Source organism: Pinus tabuliformis, chromosome X (assembly GCF_031772625.1).
Source record: "Pinus tabuliformis cultivar Carrire ecotype Pingquan chromosome X, CPIR1, whole genome shotgun sequence".
Classification (NCBI taxonomy): domain Eukaryota; kingdom Viridiplantae; phylum Streptophyta; class Pinopsida; order Pinales; family Pinaceae; genus Pinus; species Pinus tabuliformis.
In genome coordinates this window covers 1,287,205,385-1,287,211,384 of record NC_142308.1, presented here as the reverse complement: position 1 = coordinate 1,287,211,384, position 6,000 = coordinate 1,287,205,385, and positions in this window count along the sequence as shown.

Here is a 6,000-nt window from a genome sequence, read left to right as displayed (position 1 = left end):
AGCGTTGTATGCTCAGGTCCTCTTGCAAATTTGTGAGGACCTCAAATGATTCTTCCAACATTCTGGTGCAGTCCCTTATTGCATTGCTGGTATCCTCTAGCCCTGATGTAATGGCACTGGCGTGTTATCCCCTTACCTCTGGAAGAGTTGAAGGTTATGCCTTCAACCACAGCTCTATGATCTGAAGGTTCATCTCCAGCGGAACCTTAGCCATTTCTTCTCATGCCTCATGCACCCCCTCTGCTAATCTCTAGATGCAAGCCTCTACTGGTTCTTCCGCTGGGATGGCCAACTTAGGTACCATCTAGCAGGATTCTTCAATTACCTATACCATCTACCTGTTTTGAGACATGACATCGTCACGCTGCAAGCTCAACTTCTCCATGTTGATCTTCTGTTCACTCAACACCTGCAATGCGCGACTCTCCCTAGCCCGTAGTTCTGCAGTAATCCCATCCCGCAGAACATTGAGCATCTCCCAAGGGATCTCAGCCATGTTGATCCCATCCCCTTCAATGTACTAACCATAGGCTGGTTGGCCTCATTTTCTGTAACCAGTGCCCCTTTTGACAGAAATATTGTGTTGGTTGTATGAGCGCACAACATTTCCTCGGCTGCGGATGTTCCTATTGCAAGGTTGGTCAAGAGGATACTAGCCTAAGGAGCACGCACCTAAAACTCTTGAATCTGTGCTCGGAGGGTCCCCAACATGATCTGATTCTCCTCTGCAAAGTTCTGGAGGGCCTCTATGGTGACTTTGCGCACTGTCTCTCCTATATCATGCAGATCCCCTTAGTAAGGGTGATTAGGTTGATAGACAACTTAGATGCTTTTATCTTCTTGCGTGGCCCGATCCGCTCGCTCGGGCATTGGCACTTCAATTGTGTTGACGCTGCTTTGGGGTCCATGCCTCCCTCCTCTACCTCTGTTTCCATCTCTTACTCATGCTCAAGCGAAGGCGACTTCTAGCCCTCGCGCACCTTCGCTGTTACCTTCTGTGTTGCTGCTGCGGCCTTTTTCTATTCTGCTGCTGTTTACGTAGCATCCCACTCCTCATATGCCTTTGCTAATGCTCCTTCTTTCCTTTTCTTTTTTTCCAACTACGCCATGCATAGTTTTGCCTCCTCCTTGTTTTTCTGCGCAGCTGAATTTTCCAGCGCAGAGATGTCTCAGGCGCGCCACTCCAATGGCCACATCTCAAGTACGTTGAATATCACATCATCTGTGGCTATATAAGGTAGTTTTTTCCACTTCTTTGTAGGGTCCTTGCACACCCTGAGGTAGATGTGATGAAAGTCCTCTTTAAACTCTGTGAAACTTTTCATGTTGTTATAGACAATGGGTGATAACCATGGCTTGCAATTAATCCCCATTCTAATGTTCATCTCCATGAACACCCAAAATATTTTACTGTCGCAGATCTAGTTCGCATCCTTAGTGGCCCATACCAAAGCTTACTTCACGGCCTCTAGGGGATCCCTTGTAATTGTGGGGAACTGGCTGTCCTCAGGTAATTCCCTAGGAACCAGCACTATGAACAGCAGAAGCCATGCATAGTGGAAAGTTTTTCCTTGCTCCTGTGCCTCGCTTCAATTCTCCAGGAACTCCTTGCACAAGAATTCCAACCAGTTAAACTGGACCACTTTTGCACAATGTTCAGCAAGTGCCACCACCGACGTGGGCACCTCGTCCGCGTGGTACTTCTATATGACCTTACCTACTAGTATCTGAGTCACCACTCTGACCACTTTTTTGTTGATATTGGAGATCACGTAGCCCCTCTTTTTCTTCTCCAGCTTGTATTTCCTTTTCATGGCCTCCACTATGGCCAAATCACTACTCTTCCCCTGCGAAATGTCTGAGGGCTCCTTGTCTAAACATGGGAGTCAAGTAACTCAATGGATTAGGTGGTCCATGATGGGGATGGGCTCCTCCAGCCACAAACACCCACCATGCACCAAGAAAAGCAGCTTCTTGATGATGAAGATAGTCACTAGGGCGCGATGGTAATACGGCACCTAGAGTAGGTTCAATAACCTTGCCTTTTCGACTCCGCATAACCACTTGCGCAGCTCCAGCTCTATGACTGCCATCGTGGTGTGTTTCTTTGGCTTCATGAGGTGTGTAGTTGCCAAGTGTGGGAATTTCTTGTGGTCAACAAGATCCCAGTCTTTGAATTTTAAGCTCTGCACCCTTCCGAAGTGTGTTCCTTCAAAGATGATACCGTCCGAGAGGAGCAGAGTCTGCATAGAGCTCTTTCTCTCATCGAGGTCCTTGGGTACCTTCGCCTTCCCCTTTTGTGGAGGGACATAAGAAAGTAGCTTAGTTAGAGGGACCGCGCCCTCTGTTTCTTCCTCCATTCCCTTGTCCTCGTCCTCTTCAATTATGATATCCCCCAAGTCTTCTTCCTCCTCATCGGTTTCTAGTTTAGTCACTTTCCCTTTTTCCTCCATTATTAATCTAGTTCACAGCGAGTTTCGGGGGGACACATGCACCAGAATCATTGGCTATTTGTCTTTCTTTAGTCTCGGCATGTGTGATGATTTAGGGATTTCCATAACAATCCCAACACTCTCAGGGGCATCTTCTATGGTCATGGCTTGCACGGCTTCTTCAGCGGTCATCTCTACGATTTCCTTGGCTTCTTCAGATGTTGTCATCTTGTTTGTCCATAAATCTCTCAATCGTTCAATCAGGGGCTCAACCAGTGCTCTCCACAGGATAAATAGGTCTCAGTTCGGAATACTTGGGGTGCATGACAACTCAATTCACAAATGACCAAGTGTTTTTTGCTACGCAACCCTTTTTATTTTATAGCACCTTTTGAATTTGAATTCGACCGTTACCCCCAAATCTGGTCCATTAATGCTCCCTTGATGACAGTTTTTTCCAAATATTGGCCATAAAGCTCATCCTAAATGCCTGCTGCCTACTCCATTTGGTCTTAAGTCAAGCATCACATCATGAATACCAACTACAATGGTCACTTTCCAGCCAACTTGCGTGGCAACACAGCCCCCCTTGGACAGTCGCGCACCTTGTGACACTTTGCTTATGTGCGCACCCCCAACATCACACAACTCTCGGGCAGAGTAGTTTATAGTCTGGCGCCTCCTTTCAACAGCTTAGAGCACTAAGACTGTACTTCCCATGGCTAGTCAAGTGGTTGTGTCACCTGTATAGGGTTTCAACCGGTCATCCGTCACTTTTCTTGGAGAAAATCCACCTTTTATTTTTACTGTCTGCGTCGTGCACTTTACCGTCTAGATTGCGCCACCATGGGTGATCATTCTAGTAATATATGGTCCAATCCAAGGCATCAAACTGATCAACTCTCAGTGGTAGTCCCAAAATTTGTCAACGTAATTGTGCGCACCCTGTTTTATCACCTTAGTTTTCTTAACAAGAAAATCCTTCTTTAGTTCTTCCTCGAGCTTCTTGACATCCACTTATATCAGAGTGCTTTTCTCCCTTAATCACACACTTTCTTTCATGAGTTATTGGAGCTTGAGATCACCATGTTGGATTTCTTCCTCAGGTCCCATGCATTCTGCTTTAGTCAACTGCTTGATCCCTTCTTCCAAGGCTCCGCAAACTGTCATATCTACTAATGTTGCTAGGCCTAGACTACGCATACTGTGATATATTGGAACTACAACGTTTGCTCCGTAGGAAACGTAGGAGGTGTCTGCGCCATCAGTTTCTTGTACGTTGTCCTATAAACCCATAGAATTTTTGGTACGCACAGTTCCCAATCACTCTGTTGCGCATTATATGCCCTGTTCAGTGCTTCGCACACTTCGTTAAAGGCTTCTGCATGGGTAGCCTTATGCACACTCGGTCTTTCCACACTTCTTCGTCCCAACTGGAGGGACTGTTCATGCAATTTCCTTACCACCACTTGTTTATTGACCGTGTTCCCAAACACAAAGTCCCTATGCATCTGCGCAGGTTGTTTACCATACGCTTGTACCACCTAGAAAAATGCGTGCATGGATCATCCTGTCAATCATTCTTATTTCCTAGTCGCATCTGGGGCTTCCCAAAATGCACGCACATCAGTCTCCTATATTCATTCCAGTCCTTAAAGCTTCCTTGGTGCGTACCCCACCACCTCGCGGGCGTAGCACATAGTACCCATCTCAAAGTCTCGAAACATTGATGTTCTAGCACCTCTCTTCCAAATATGTTCAAGAAGGCATCTACCTTTCTTAACCCGTCGTAAGTAGGTAGATACCTTACTTCCGTTGATACGTAGTGCAACGATATTGTTATCATGTTGCAGTTCAACGTGGTTACCTCGTGTAACCAGTTATGCCATCACTCTATCTCTTCATCCAAATCCGAGATACAAGAGATTTTGTGCTCCCTTGAGATTCGTCCATCTGCAATGGGATTTACCTAGCCTTTCTCTCGCATGATTATCTTATAGATGTAGTCTAAGTCATCGTCACTTTCATAGTCACGCACTGGCTCCGTGTAGCGCAATCCTTCTGTAGGGTCCAAAGGTATGACTACGCATAGGGACTTTTTCTCAAAAATAATCTTGCACTTCTTTAGATTTATCACCACGTTCCTGCAATCCCTATACAGCCTTACTATCACACAATAGCTTCATGCATGTTTCTAGGAACATCGTGAGCATTGATGGGTACATTTATGGCTCCAGTCTGTCCTTGCTTCCTATAGTCGAGGCATCAGTGAAGCTCTTCCTAGCTTCCATGAAGGCTTCCTTAGCATGCTCCACATCAACTATGGTTCTTTCGTCAGAGCCTTATGAACCCAAGTATTATCTTCAGGTTGCTTTCCTTTATCATCCCCTGTCGTAATTCTAATTCATAGCACAATGTTCACATTAGGGTCTTCCTCGCGCGGCTCAGACCTCATCATTTGCAGGTTCTAATTTGGGGGAGGTTGGAGCACTCCCTTTTCGCGTAGCCTCCCTATCAGCGTGGGACAATCCTCCATCTCATGATCAAAATAGGTACAATACAAACAGGATGGACACGTTGGATTCGTATAATCACAAGCATAATGTCCTGACCCTCGCAATTGCAACATATCAACTATTGTCGATCTCTTCTAGGTTCTCCTCCACCTCGGCCTTGTCCGCACACCTAAAATCCAATTCGCGCCACTCCTGCATTCTGTTCAAGGGGCTACACTTCAGCCTGAACTCTGTAGGTAGGAGTCCTATCCATCATCAACTCGTAGATTCTATAGGTCCACTCATTGTGTCCCACCAATCTACAAAAATTACAGAACAACTGCTGCGAATTTCGCGTGTACTTCTACAACAAATGGTAGCTGTCCATAGCATGATTTCCTCCTATTTGACAAATTGTGCACCACAAAGCAGGCTCTACACTAGGGCTTGCTTGTGCCTCTAGTCTTAACATCATTGATCCTCCTCTCGCGAGGTAATTCACGAACATTGGGCAATGGTCCTTGTCATGACCCTGACCCTTACATTTAACACAACATGCCTCGTCACACACTTCCAAGCGAGCTATCTTGTCTTGTTTCGGACTTTGCATTTCAAGGCATAAGTTTTTCAATTGTGCTTGGATCTATTGAACTACCAAGTTAGGATGCTATATTGGGGTCTCATGCTACCTCATCATGATCTCCAAGGCCTCTGCCTAAGTTGTTAGCCTTCGTTGTGACAACGCGTTCCTCAAATGCGGCGTTAGCTATGCTACAAACCATTCGCGGTGTTGTCCATCCATCAAAGTCATATTAGCTTCATGAATTGTGTACTTCAGTCTCTGATCTAATTCCCAAGGGGTTTTGCCTAGTAGCATCGTGATCTCCTTGAACCCAATGATTGACTGTGTTTCTGACTTTTCTGTTCAGCGCAATTTGGATATCTGCGATCCCCGTATTCTGATTGTCATTAGAATGCTTAATATAACAAGTCAGCACGTGATCCTGCAGTGCACTGACCAATGTATCTTTCTTTATATTGTCATTTGTAACCCCCTGCACTTCCCATACATC